Source organism: Pan troglodytes, chromosome 5, assembly GCF_028858775.2.
Source record: "Pan troglodytes isolate AG18354 chromosome 5, NHGRI_mPanTro3-v2.0_pri, whole genome shotgun sequence".
NCBI lineage: Eukaryota > Metazoa > Chordata > Mammalia > Primates > Hominidae > Pan > Pan troglodytes.
Window position 1 is genome coordinate 88356910 of NC_072403.2, and position 15825 is coordinate 88372734.

Here is a 15825-nt window from a genome sequence, read left to right on the forward strand (position 1 = left end):
TGATGCAGGGATGTTGCAATCATTTGGAGGAGAGGAGGCACTCCAGGCTTCTGGGTTTTCAGCACTTTTTTCATGGATTCTTCCTCATCTTCATGAATTTGTCTAGTTTTGTTCTTTGAGGCTGCTGACCCTTGATGGGGTTTTTGTGGGGGACTTTTGTTGTTGTTGTTGTTGATGCATTGTTACCACTTTCCACTTGCTTGTTTTTGTTTCAATAGTCAGGTCCCTCTTCTGCAGGGCTGCTGCAGTTTGCTGGGGGTTCACTTCAGGTCCTGTTCATCTGATTTGCTTCTGTGCCTGGAGACGTCATTCAAGAGGCTGGAGAGCAGTAAAAATGGGTGCCAGCACCTTTTCTGTGACTTCTGACCTTGATGGGCACCAACCTGATGCCAGTAGGATTGCTCCTGTATAGGGTATCTGACAACCCTTGTTGGAGTGTCTCACCCAGTTGGGTGGCACAGGGAGCAGGACCTGTTTAACGAAGCACTTTGTCCCTTGATGGAGAGGGCATGTTTCGCTGGGGGAAAACCCACTCATCTGGGCTGCCCGGATTCCTCAGAACTACCAGGAGGAGAGGCTAAGTCTGCTGGTCTGCAGAGACTGTGGCCACCCCTTCCCCTAGGGGCACAGGCCAAGGGAAATCTGAATTCTGTCCCTGAACCTCTGGCTGGAATTATTGGAGATCCTGCGAGGAAACCCCACTCACTGAGAAAGGATGAATCAGGGTTAGACCTGAGGAGGCACTCTGGTGGCAGACTGCCACAGCTGGTATCTTGGGCTGTAGGAACAAATCTTGGGACCAAGCCATCCAGCCTCCCTGGCTCCAGCAGGGGAAAAGTGCAACCTGAAGCTGCAGAAATGGGTGCTGCCCTTTCCTGCCCAGGGAGCTTAGAATGTTAGGCAGTTGAGAGTCCCAGTGCTGGCTGCTGCCCCTCCCCCAAGCAGCTCAAAGGGCTTAGACAGCAGGCAGTGGTGGCTGGCTCTGGTCACCCCTCCTCCAGCAGTTTGGTGGGCTTAGGCAGATTCCAGCTGAGAGGCTGTAAGAATCTGTGCGTTCCACGTTTGGGATACTAGGTCCTCGTGATGTGGGTTCACAAGTGGGATCTTCCAGTCCATGGGTTGTACAGTTCCATGTAAAAAGCACAGTTTCCCCACTGGGTAGTGCGCTCACTCACTGCCTCCCTTGGCTGGGGCTAGGGAGCTCCCCTTCCCCTTGTGGCTTTCAGGTGGGCTGCCACACCACACTGTTCTTCCTTCTCTCCATGGGTCACACCAGCCTTCTGGTCAATTTTGATGAGAGAACCTGGATACCTTGTTTGGCGTCTGGAATATCTGTCCAATGCTGAAAGTAGGCTGTTGAAATCTTCAGCTATTGTATTGGGGCCCATCTCTCTAGTTAGCTTTAATAATATTTACTTTATATAGCTGTGTGCTCCAGTTTGGGTGCATACATATTAAAATTATGTCCTCTAGCTGAATTGATACCTTTATCATTATATAGTGGCATTCTTTCTCTTTTCTTAGAGTTTCTGTCTTGATGTCTATTTTACCTGATATAAGTTTAGCAATTCCTGCTCTTTTTTGATTTTTATTCACATGGAACATCTTTTTTTATCCCTTTATTTTCAGTCTTTGTGTATCTTTATAGGTGAAGTGTGTTTTTTCTGGGCAACAGATAAATGGTTCTTATTTTTTCATTTATTCAGCCAGTCTATGTCTTTTGATTGGATAGTTTAGCCTATTTACATTTAATGTTATTATTGATAAGTAAGGACTTACTCCTGCCATTTTATTATTGTTTTCTGGTTTTCTCTTCCTTGTTTGGTTCTTTCTTGTCTTCTTCTAGTGAAGGTGATTTTCTCTGGTGATATGATATAGTTTCTTGCTTTTTATTTTTTGTGTGTCCATTGTGTGTTTTTTGGTTTGAGGTTACCATGAAGCTTGCAAATGCTATACAACCCATTATTTTAACCTGATAACAACTTAACAACTATTTGCATAAACAAACAAGCAAAAAGAAAACTAATAAAAACTATTTCTTTACTTGGTCAGCCTGCTTTTAAATGTTTTTTTGTTTCTACTTATATCTTATTGTACTATGTCTTGAAAGATTGTTGTAGTTATTATTTTTGTTTGGTTCATTTTTTAGTCTTTCTACTTAGGATAAGAGTAGTTTACACACCACAGTTACATTGTTATAATATTCTGTGTTTTTCTATGTATTTACCACTCTTTAATGTCCTTTTCTTTCTGATTGAAATACTCCCTTTAATTGTCCTGCATTTTTTGTAGGACAATTCTGGTATTGATGAAATCCCTCAGCTCTTGTTTGTCAGGGAAAGTATTTCTCCTTCATGTTTGTTGGATATTTTCACTGGATATACTATTCTAGATTAAAGTTTTTTTTTTTTCCTTCAGCACTTTAAAAATGTCCTGCCACTCTCTCCTGGCCTGTAAGGTTTCCACTGAAATGTCTGCCACCAAATGTATCAGAGCTCCAATGTCTGTTATTTATTTCTTTTCTCTTGCTACTTTTAGGATCCTTTCTTTATGCTTGACCTTTGGGAGTTTGATATTAAATGCCTTGAGATAGTCTTCCTTGGTGTTCTATAACCTTCTTGTACTTGGATATTAATATCTTTCTCTAGGTTTGGGAAGTTCTCTTTTATTATCCCTTTGAATAAACTTTGGACCTTCTCTTTCTCTACCTCTTGTTTAAGGCCAATAACTCTTAGATTTGCCCTTTTGAGTCTATTTCCTAGATTCTGTAGGCACGCTTCCTTGTTTTTTATTCCTTTTCTTTTGTCTCCTCTGTCTGTGTATGTTCAAATAGCCCATCTTCAGGCTCACTAATTCTTTCTTCTGCTTGATGCATTCTGCTATTAAAGGACTCTGATGCTTTCTTCATTATGCTATTTGCATTTTTCAGCTCCAGAATTTCTGCCTGATTCTTTCTAATTATTTTAGTATCTTTGTTAAATTTATGTGATATAATTCTGAATTCTTTCTCTGTGTTACGTTTAATTTCTTTGAGTATCCTCAACACAACTATTTTGAATTTTCTGTCTGAAAGGTCACATATCTGTTTTTTCAGGATTGGTCCCTGAACTAAGTTTACTTAGTTCTTTTGGTGAAGTTATGTTTTCTTGGATGGTGTTGATTCTTGTAGATATTCTTCAGTGTCTGGACATTGAAGAGTTACGTATTTACTGTAGTCTTCACTGTCTGGGCTTATTTGTAGCCATCCTTCTTGGGATATTTGGAAGTACTTGTGTGTTGTGATCTAACCTGTATCAGCTTTAGGGGGTGCCCCAAGCCAGTAACACTGGTTTTTCCAGACCCATAGAGGTACTGCCTTGACGTTCTTGGACCAGATCTGAAAGAATTCTTTGGATTACCAGGCAGAGACTCTTGTTTTCTTTCCTATTTCCTCCCAAACAGAGTGTCTCTCTGTCCTGAGCCACCTACAGTTGGAGGTGGAGTGACACAAGCACCCCTGTGGCCACCACTACTCTGACTGTGCTGGGTCAAATCTGAAGCCAGCACAGCATTTGGGTCTCACCCAAAGCCTGGTGTAATCATTCCCTGGCTACTGCCTATGTTCACTCAAGCCCCTGGTGCTTTACAATCAGCAGGTGACAAAGTCAGCCAGACCTATGTCCTTCCCTTCAGAGTGGCAAGGTCCCTCAGATCCCAGGTGGGTCCAGAGGTGCTGTCTGAGCATTAGAGACTAGAGTAAAAAACCTTAGAAGTCTACTTGGTGTTCTATTTTATTGTGGCTGAGGTGGCACTCAAACAAAACACCGTCCTTCCCACTCTTTCCTCCTCTTTCCAAAGGCAGAGGCTTCTCTCCCTGTAGTCACCACCACCCCAGGCCATGAGGAGTACTGCCAGACTACTAGCTATTGCTCTCTAAAGGCCCAAGGGCTCTTAAGTCAGCCTGTGGTGAATACTGCCTGGCCTGGGACTCACATTTCAGGGCAGTATGCTCCCCTCTGGCCCAGGGCATATCCAGAAATGCCATTTAAGAGTCAAGTCCTAGAATTGGGGTCCCCAAGAACCCACTTTATATTCTACCCCCTGTCACCATGCTGGTACCTGAGATGCAAGACAAAGTCCCCTTTACTTTTCCCTCTGCTTTTCTCAAGCAGAAGGAGTTTTGCCCCATAGCCACCACAGCTGATAATATGCTGAGTCTCACCTGAAATCAGCAAGTGTCAGAGGCTCACCAAAGGTTCTGGACATAGTACCTGTGTATTGTTGCTGGTTATTCAGGGCCCAAAGGCTCCTCAGTTAGCAGGTGATGAATGCTGCCAGGACTGTGTCCTTTCCTTTAAGGCAGCAGGTTTCCTTCTGGCTCATAGTGTGTCTAGAAATGTTATCTGAGATCTAGGCCCAGAACAAAGGCCTTATAACTGACTGGTGCCCTTTCTTGCTGTGGCTGAACTGGTATCCAAGATGCAAGACAAAATCTTCCCCACTCTCCCCTCTCCTATTCTTAAGTGGAAAGACAGGGACTGTTTTGGAGCCATGAACTGTGCGGGCTGGGGTTAGGGGAGAGATGATGCCTGCACTCTTTTGGCTGCCCCAGCTGGTGTCTCAGTATATCGTGTGCCCCCTGAGTCCACTGTCTCTGGCCCTAGGACTCACCTAAGAGTTGCAGTCCTTATGGCCTAGACTGTCTTTCAAATTTATTTGGAGACACAGAGCACTGTAGACCACCATGGTGATGTTTACAGGCACTCAAGTTAGGACCACTAGGATTGGTGATTCCCCTCTGGCTAGGGCTCTCTCTGTGGGCTGGCATCAGCTGAGTTTGGTTGCATTTTCCTTTCTGCTCTAACAGGACAGCACTAAGTTCAATGCCTCACAACTGCTGTGTTTTCCCTCCCCTAGTTCCTAGAGACGCTCTCAACACCATGCTGCCATTGCCAGTGGGGATAGGGAGTGGAAGCAGTGTTTCAGGACTTTAAAAATTCTCTTTAGTGCTTCCTTCAGTGATACAAAGTTAAAACCAGGTAATATAAGCGCTCACCTGATTTTTGGTTCTTAGGAAGGTATTTTTTTCTGTGTAGATAATTGTTTTCTTGGTGTCCTTGCAGTGAGGGGACAATTGGTGGAGCCTTCTATTTTGCCATCTTGCTCTGCCTTCTCTCTAAATATGTTTTTATTTACAAATTGTAGGCTCAGTGTTTTAGAAATAAAGTGTTTAATATAAACTATGTTTTTAGTCCACATGGTCAATATGTACTATGTCTATAGTATGCTAGTCATACTACTAGGGAAAAATTAAGAATATACCTAGAGAAACATAATCATTAAAACAAATGTGTTTGGATCATGATTATGAACTCAAGTGTGAGTGCTTAAGGTTTATTTTATTCAGGATGTTTATGTAGATTATGTAGAAAGTATGAAAGATTATTCATAGTCTATTTTTAAACCAGAAGCAACTGTATCAAGTTAAAGCCTAGAATTGTAATTTCAATTGGAATATCACCCTGTCTAATTAGGAACATTTCTTCCTGGTTTGAAATACTCTTCCAGTATATGTTGTAATGAATGAGAAGAGCTGTGGTTTTCACTGATGCTCCTGATATTTGTTGGAACCACCTTACATAATTGGAGGATTAGGCAGACAGGATTAATCAGGAACTTTGAGTTCTGATTTGATTCACGTCAAGATAGATACAATCTGAGGGTCATTAATTGAAAGTTCTTTCTTACAGATTTTTAAGTTTTATTTCTCCATCTCTAAAGCAACAAGTTCTTAAACCAGATGAAAATGTCCTATAAACCACAATGTTCAAAATATTTTCTACACTTTGTCTTTCTTTAGGTCATTGAATAGAAAAGAATATTATCCTTCTGTACCTTCTTAGGTTGATTTGCTGAAAGCAGATGTGAATCATTGGGCTTGAGATATACTCCTAATAAAACAAAATACAATATGTAGCTGATCTGAGGAAAAATAATTTATTGAACTTCTTCAGAGTTTCCAGTGCTTCTATTTCCATAATGTATAACATTTATGTTTACCAGTATGTTTGAGACTTGTGGTTTTTTACTCAATAGCCATTTTCATCATTAAAAATACTAACAGATTGCTGACTTTTCCAGGCAGGAATGTGCTCAGCTAAAATATCATATTTCTCAGTCTTCCTTGTAGCTGGGGTGACCAATTACATGCTAAGAGAAGTTGTTGGATGGTTTTAAGGATCCTTAAGGGAAAAACAGATAGCTGGCATATTTTGTTTTTTATTTCACCTTTCTCCTTCCTGCTGCCTGGCAAGTGATCATGATAATTGAACTCTAGCAACTATTTTGGATCAAGAAATGACCTTTAAGATGAACATGATGTATGTTGGGTTATGGGAAAGTACAAGACAAGCTTTCATCAAGACTGCCTCAATGTTTCCCTCGACTAAATTTTAGAGGGTTTCTTCCTGAGTTTAGGTCTGTGACCTACTTTTTTTTTAGAACATTGACTTGGAGAAAACTTTCTATTGTAATTTTTTACTCTTCCTCTTTGATATATAAATCTTCTTCCAGCTTCTTGTCAGTTTTACAATACAGAAGTGTTATCCTCAAGGACTTGGAGGTCAACCATTGAAATGTAATAATCAAGAAAGATAGATTTCCAATCTCCCAGTTTCTGTGGGAGGGTAGGAGCCTACTTAGCAAACACAGATAACCAATCACATTGGCCAACCTTCTCCCTAACATCTTCCAGTTCTTTGTGTTGCCTCACCCCAGGGCTTAAAACTCCTCCCACTTTTTTTTTTTTCCAGAGTTGAGTTCAATGTCCGCTCTATTGAAATAGTCCTATAAGTTTTCCTTGCCTATATAACTCTATTCAGTGAAATTTTTCTTTGACACCCTGGAATATCTTATTGTGTGAGATGAGTCTATCTTTATAAAAGAAATCTAGTTAATAAACAAAGAATAAGTGAAAGAATTAGACAATTGTCATGCTGTGACCCTCAGTGTACTAACTATTTAGCCAAGAACTATCAATGGATGCTATAATCATTAGGTGAAAGGTTATAGGGGAACAGAATATATCAGCAGGGTGCCTAAGTAGTAGCATTCAGGTCACTTATTCATTGTAAGAATCAAAGTTCATTATAATAGAGAGATCTAGTTGTTACTAATTTAACTAAATGGTCTCCCTTAGTGTTGTAGTGTCACTAGTAAGAAATAACCTGACATTGTGTGTCTCCTGATAGGAGGTAATATAAAATATGACACATTGCCTCTGAAATTTCCTTGTCAAAAAATGTTTTCCTAAATCCTTCCAAGTCTCCAGAGTTAAGTACCAGTTTATAGGAAGCCATTGTATTTATTTAAATAAAAATGCTTCTCTTTCAGACGGCAGATAGACTAATTAGAGGAATGAATATTTTTCTTTGGTCTTCAAGATTAGAGGATGGTAGAGGCCCAAAATAGGAGGAACCTGAAGAACCAGTTTCCACTTGGAACTGGTATAGCTTGACTGCAAAATTGTGGACTTGTTTTTATGTGAATATAGAAATGAACTTCTATCTTATAGAAGGCAGTGTATTTTAGAGTTTCTATTATATAAAATGAACACTGACATAAACAGAAAGTTTGAGAACCTGAATTATGGTTCATTTAAATCAGCAAAATTGTAACTTTCTCTGCCACATTGAACAAACCTTGCTATCTGCATTAAAGTGGCAGAGCCACTGCAAGGATGGAGTGAGTAGACAAAATCTATTTATATGTATTTAAAACAAAACAATCCATAAGTATGTAGGTTGTATATTGACCACCTAATCAAAAAATCTAATTAGCATCATATGAAAATAAAATATGAAAAATAAGTAGCTAAATGTCCTTGAAAACAAAATCTTAGAAATATAAAAGGAACAAAAAACTTAGTCCAAACTTTTCTTCCTACAAATGTGAAAACTCATTTCCAGAAGGTAGAGTGACTTCTCCAAAGTTATACAGTTCATTAGAAGCACAGTTGGACCTAAAACTCAAGCCTTCACATTCTTAAGAGTGTTCTCTTTCCACTGCCAGCTAAAACCAGGGGAAAAGTGAACATGTTCTAAGGGAGTCTAGGCCACTTTAGAAGTTTCATTGAAGTCCTAGAAAAGGATCATAAGTTAAGAGAATTTCCCTGTGGGTTAGATGGTATTTAAATGGAGGTTTTAAAAAATCGCTTGAACCCAGGAGGCAGAGGTTGCCATGAACTCAGATCATGCCACTGCACTCCAACCTAGGTGACAGAGGGAGAATCTGTCTCAAAAAAAAAAAAAAAGATAAAGAAAAATGAATTTCAACATTTAATCAGAATGTTTTTCATCACTTATTAAAAAAGGACCAATACATTAATTGAAGATGTGGCAGCACAAAAACATGTCTTCCCGATGTTAGAATAAAGAGCTACTCTATTTTGATCAAACAGAAAATTGACAATAAATGGATACTACCTGGTTTTTAAGAACAAGTTGTTTTTTATTTTAAAAATTGACAGATAAAGTTGTGTGTATGTACCATAATGTTTTGAAGTAGATACATTGTGGGATGACTAAATGTAGCTAACTAACATATTCATTACCTCACATAGTTATAATTGTTGTCATAAGAGCATGTTATATCCACTCTCTTTGCAATTTTCAAGAATATGATAAATTATTAACTACAGTTAACATTATTAACAAGCATGTTGTACAATAGATCTCTTGAACTTATTTTTTAATCTAACTGAACTTTTGTATCCTTTGACCAACCTCTCCGCAAACCCTCATCCCGATTACCCTTACCCCGATAACCAGTGTTTTACTCTATTTCTGTGAGATCAACATTTTTAGATTCCACATATGAGTAAGATGATTTAGTATTTGTCTTTCTGTGCCTGACTTTTTTCACTTAACATAATGTCCTCCAGGTCCATCCATGTTTTCACAAATGACAGAATTTCATTCTTTTTTAAAATGACTGAATAGTATTCCATTGCATATATATGCCACATTTTCTTTATCCATTCATTCACTGGTAGACACTTAGGTTGATTTCATATCTTGGCTACTGTGGACAATGCTGGAATGAACAAGACAGTGCAGCTATCTCTTCAACACAATAATTTCATTCCCTTTGGATTCATATGCCATAGTGGGATTGCTGGATCATATGGTAGTTCTATTTTTAGATTTTTGAGGAAACTCCACACTATTTTCCATAATGGTTGTACTAATTTACCTTCCCACCGACAGTGTGTAGGCATTCGGCAACAATTATGTTTTGCCTTTTCTTATAATATCAAGTTTTACAGGTGTGAGCTGATTTCTCATTGTGGTTTTAATTTGCATTTGCCTCATGTTTAGTGATTTTGAGCCTTTTTAAATTTGCCTTTTGGACATTTGTATGTCTTTTGAGAAATGTCCGTTATTTTCTTGCTTTTGAGTTCTTTTAGTTCCTTATGTATTTTAGATATTCACCCCTTCTCAGATGTACAGTTTGTAAATATTTTCTGTAGGTTGTCTCTTTACCTTGTTGTTTCCTTTGCTGTGCAGGAGCTTTTCAGTATGATGTAATCCAATTAGGGACAAGGAAAAATTTGATGATGCATTTCCTACCCAATGATCACCCTATGTGCTATTTATTTTCTGGGAACAAATTTATCTGTCAAACCTTACAAACAGCCACTCGAATACCTCTAAAAATCTACCTGTCCTCCGCCCTTACCCAATTTCATGTTTATAATAAATATATTAATAAACAATGGCTTAAATGTTATGCCTATTATTTTGGAATTGTCAAAGATTTATTATTTGGGGATAAGGTTTACTTTGGAATAGATATTTCTATAAAATCAATCACATGTACTGTGACCTGGGAACTTTCACCATTTACCAGACGTTTGTATAGCACATGGAAAGTTCTCTTCAACCATTTATCCCAGCCTTTTCCCACAATATTATGATAGTTTTCCGTAGATGTCTTTATTCTGGGCATTGATAATTATAAATTAAAATTTCATATGAACAATAATATAAGGCATTAAGACATATTCTACAATATGGAAGAATGAAATGATGTTGAAACAACAAACCAGGAACAATGAAAAAAAAAGGTGAGCACATAAAACCATGAAAGAAAAATACCCAGGCACCAGAAACAAAGAGAGAACTCTGTTAGAGATGTGTACAAACCTTGGAGATGGATGACTTGCAGGAATATTAGAGTCATTCTTTGTAGATAATGTTCATAGCCTAAGGAAGACAGGGACTTCAGGGAAAACAACTACTGCTGAAGATGGTGTCTAAAATATGAACCAGATGAGGCTGAATAAGCATTGGAAGCATATTAAAGCCTTTGAGTTAATCATGTCACATTCAGAGAAATAAAGACACTGATTCATGAGTAAGAGCATAAATGAATAAAGAAAAGTACTACATAGAAATTCTAAAATTAAAAAATGCAATCAATGAAATTAAATGGATAGGTTCAAAGTATATTTGATACATATCTGGAAGGGATTAGTTAATTGGAAGATAAATCTAAGGAAACAGACTAGGCCAGTTCTTCTCTACATGAGGTCTGTGGACAAGTGTAATTCTATCAACTATTATCAGACTGAGAAGAAGTAACTATAGAAATTGATAGTAAGCATTTAGAATATTTTATAACAAGTTGACAAAATAATTTTATATTTTTAATCTAAGAACAAAAAGATTGAGACTTGTCTTTTGTCTCATTTCATTTTTTCTAGTAACTTATGTTTCTAAAAGTTCCATCTACAGTAGATTGGAAAAAATAAAACTGGTATTTTACCTTAAATAGTTTAAGAAGATCTCAACTAGACTATAAGAGATAGAGATAAAGGGGCAGAAGTAATAAAAGAGAAATTTTGGAGGCATAGGGAATTAACAATCGATTAGGCCTTGAATTGGTGATACCCAAGGGACTCATATAATGCCTTTGTAGTAAATGTATCTTCCATATCAGGTGAAGGGGTTATTTTTAATTTTTTGCACCATAGTTCATATAAATTAGAATCATTCCAAGGAAAACAGCATGTATGATCACTCTTCTAATGCTCTATTATGATAGTGATATGTTCTAAATGAACAAACAGATAATTACCTTAATACAGAAGGAAAGTGGGAGAAAATTATTTTACACAGTGTAGCCCAAAGCAGCTTCTCTTTTTCCTTTTTCATTCCATTGTCATCTAATTCTAGTGACTTTTACTCAACCTCTTATTTATTTATTTATTTATTTGTACAGTACGTACGGAGTCTCGCTCTGTCGCCCAGGCTGGAGTGCAGTGGTGTGATCTCGGCTCACTGCAAGCTCCGCCTCCCGGGTTCATGCTATTCTCCTGCCTCAGCCTCCTGAGAAGCTGGGACTACAGGCACCCGCCACCAGGCCTGGCTAATTTTTTGTGTTTTTAGTAGAGGCGGGGTTTCACCATGTTAGCCAGGATGGTCTCGATTTCCCAACCTCGTGATTCACCCACCTTGGCCTCCCAAAGTGCTGGGATTAGAGGCGTGAGCCACCATGCCCAGCCTCAACATCTTTTATAAAACAACATTTCTGGCATATTTAAAATTGAGGTTAAAAAAGTATTGTATTATTGCAAAAATATCACCCTAAAAATGCTGCCTTATATACATTCAGTTTTGCAATTTACAGTTTCCTAATGGTTTTAAATTACATTAACTCCTTAATGCTAAATGTGTAATTTTGAATAATTTTGTAGTATTTCCTTTAAGCTATTAAGAGCTCTATGGACAAAACAATCAGCCAATTCTAGCTTAATGGAATTTTCCATTTTAGTTTTCCTTTGCTCATAAGAGGGACAAAACAATTTATTTCAGATGTATTTAGAGCTATATTCAACCATTCTTATTCTGTTGTTACTGAGAAAAAATAGTGAGTATTCCAATACAGATGAGAATTGGAGCCTCATAAAAGACAATAATCATCAAATGTATCCAGTGTGTTCCTTCTCTGCACTTGGTGTCCACACTACTGACCACAAAATGGCACAAAGATGGTGGGTTTTGATTCAGGTTCCAAGGTGGCCAAATAGGAACAGCTCCAGTCTACAGCTCCCCGCATGAGTGATGCAGAAGATGGATGATTTCTGCATTTCCAACTGAGGTACTGGGTTCATCTCGCTGGGGACTGTTGGACAGTGGGTGCATCACACCGACCATGAGCCAAAGGAGGGCGAGGCATCGCCTCACCCGGGAAGCACAAGGGGTCAGGGAATTCCCTTTTCTAGCCAAGGAAAGGGGTGACAGATGGCACCTGGAAAATCGGGTCATTCCCAACCTAATATTGCGCTTTTCCGACAGTCTTAGCAAACAGCACACCAAGCGATTATATCCCGTGCCTGGCTCTGAGGGTCCTACGCCCACAGAGTCTAGCTCATTGCTAACACAGCAGTCTGAGATCAAACTGCAAGGCAGCAGTGAGGCTGGGGGAGGGGCGCCTGCCATTGCCCAGGCTTGAGTAGGTAAACAAAGTGGCCCAGAAGCTCGAACTGGGTGGAGCCCACCACAGCTCAAGGAGGCCTGCCTGCCTCTGTAGACTCCACCTCTGGGGGCAGGGCATGGCCAAACAAAAGGCAGCAGAAACCTCTGTAGCTGTCCCTGTCTGACAGCTTTGAAGTGAGTAGTGGTTCTCCCAACATGGAGTTTGAGATCTGAGAATGGAGAGTCTGCCTCCTCAAGTGGGTCCCTGACCCCCAAATAGCCTAACTGGGAGGCACCCCACAGTAGGGGCAGACCGACACCTCACACGGCTGCATACCCCTCTGAGACAAAACTTCCAGCGGAATGATCGGGCAGCAACGTTTGCTGTTCACCAATATCCGCTGTTCTGCATCCTCCGCTGCTGATACCCAGGCAAACGGTCTGAAGTGGACCTCCAGCAAACTCCAACAGACCTGCAGCTGAGGGTCCTGACTGTTAGAAGGAAAACTAACAAACAGAAAGGACATCCACGCCAAAACTCCATCTGTACGTCACCATCATCAAAGACCAAAGGTATATAAAACCACAAAGATGGAGAAAAAACAGAGCAGAAAAACTGAAAATTCCAAAAAGCAGAGCGCGTCTCCTCCGCCAAAGGAACACAGCTCCTCACCAGCAACGGAACAAAGCTGGACAGAGAATGACTTTGACGAGTTGAGAGAGGAAGGCTTCAGACGATCAAACTTCTCCGAGCTACAGAAGGAAGTTCGAACCCATGGCAAAGAAGTTAAAAACCTTGAAAAAAGATTAGACAAATGGCTAACTAGAATAACCAATGCAGAGAAGTCCTTAAAGGACCTGATGGAGCTGAAAACCGCTGCATGAGAACTACATGATGAATGCACAAGCCTCAGTAGCTGATCTGATCAACTGGAAGAAAGGGTATCAGTGATGGAAGATCAAATGAATGAAATGAAGTGAGAAGAGAAGTTCAGAGAAAAAAGAATAAAAAGAAACAAAGCCTGCAAGAAATATGGGACTATGTGAAAAGACCAAATTTACGTCTGATTGGCGTACCTGAAAGTGACGTGGAGAATGGAACCAAGTTGGAAAACACTCTGCAGGATATTATCCAGGAGAACTTCCCCAATCTAGCAGGTCAGGCCAACATTCAAATTCAGGAAATACAGAGAACGCCACAAAGATACTCCTTGAGAAGAGCAACTCCAAGACACATAATTGTCAGATTCACCAAAGTTGAAATGAAGGAAAAAAATGTTAAGGGCAGCCAGAGAGAAAGGTCCGGTTACCCACAAAGGGAAGCCCATCAGACTAACAGCAGATCTCTCTGTAGAAACTCTACAGGCCAGAAGAGAGTGGGGGTCAATATTCAACATTCTTAAAGAAAAGAATTTTCAACCCAGAATTTAATATCCAGCCAAACTAAGCTTCATAAGTGAAGGAGAAATAAAATCCTTTACAGACAAGCAAATGCTGAGAGATTTTGTCACCACCAGGCCTGCCCTAAAAGAGATGCTGAAGGGAGCACTAAACATGGAAAGGAACAACTGCTACCAGCCACTGCAAAAACATGCCAAATTGTAAAGACCGTCAAGGCTAGGAAGAAACTGAATCAACTAATGAGCAAAATAACCAGCTAACATCGTAATGGCAGGATCAAATTCACACATAACAATATTAACCTTAAATGTAAATGGGCTAAATGCTCCAATTAAAAGACACAGACTGGCAAATTGGATAAAGAGTCAAGACCCATCAGTGTGCTGTATTCAGGAAACCCATCTCACATGCAGAGACACACATAGGCTCAAAATAAAGGGATGGAGGAAGATCCACCAAGCAAATGGAAAACAAAAAATGGCAGGGGTTGCAATCCTAGTCTCTGATAAAGATGGTGGGTTTTAAATCTAGGAAACATTACCAGGGACAAAGGTTAGACACGGTTCTTTATTAGTCTTTGTTCACTTTGTTTTTCACATTATCTCGTTTCATTTGCCTGGAAGTGCATGAGGAGATATCCTTGGAATGTAGGGTTATGCATATATATCTTATATGCTTTTGTATGTATTGTGCTACAAGAGGCAACCTTAAGAATCAAATTAATGTTATTAAAAAACAAAAACAAAAAACCTGGGAGGCCGAGGAGGGTGGATTACAATGTCAGGAGATCAAGACCATCCTGGCCAACATGGTGAAACCCAGTCTTTACTAAAAATACAAAAATTAGCTGGGCATGGTGGTGTGCACCTGTAGTCCCAGTTACTCGGGAGGCTGAGGCAGGAGAATTGCTTGAACCTGGGAGGCAGAGGCTGCAGTGAGCCGAGATCACACCACTGCACTCTAGCCTGGGCGACAGAGCAAGACTCTTGTCAAAAAAAATGAAAAAAAAAAACCTCTCATACCCTAACCATTTATGTGAAACCTTTCTACTAAAGTAGCAAAGCCAAGTTTTTGCTGACTGAAAAAGAGTAGCATTGCTTGGTTAAATAAACATGATATATAGACTATGAAGGCAATAGAAGAAAATTTAAAAAGTGTACCTTTTGATAAAATGGCACAAAATTTTTAAACTTTTTAGAAAAAACTTTTACAAGCTTTAACTGTTTAATTTTTTTAAATAATTAATTTAAAATTCTCTTAATATACACACCAAAATTCCTTACATGATAATTCCTTAATATTTTTAAGTCCAATAGGAGCTCAAGATTTGGAATTGGAGAGACCTCGGTTTGAGTCTGTCCAAGTTCTCTCTCTAAACCTCAGTGTCATCAGTCAAATAATAATAAAAAAATAAAAGCACCAGTCTTATGGGATTGTGATTAGGATTATGTTTATAAATTGATTGCAGAGTGATAAACCTAGAGCCTACCACATCAACAGAACTCAATGGATGCTAATGCATTATTATTTTTACATTATTACTACTATTGTTGTTACATGTATATTATAAAGTCACATATTCCAAGAGGTTGTTGATAGTGCGGAAAGTCATGGTGCTAGGATCCTCAGACATGATTGGCAAGAACTGTGTCGGCAGTCTTATTTCTGTTTTTCCTTTTTCTGTTTTTTTTTTTTTAAGAGTTGATAACATGCTATGAAAACGTGTTTCCTTTCTTTTTTAAAATACTCTTATGATACTTTTACATATACAGGCTTAAGAGGTAAATCTAAGCATACTTATTTAAAGATGCATTATGTGCTGTGTTCTTTCAGTGATGGAACTGTTTTATCAAAGAAAGGACTTTGTAAGCAAGAGTTGAGAATATGTTATTACAACATGTTTCTTTTCTTTTTGCATTAGTCCTTATTATGATAGAATGACATACACAGTGTTTTTCCTAACATT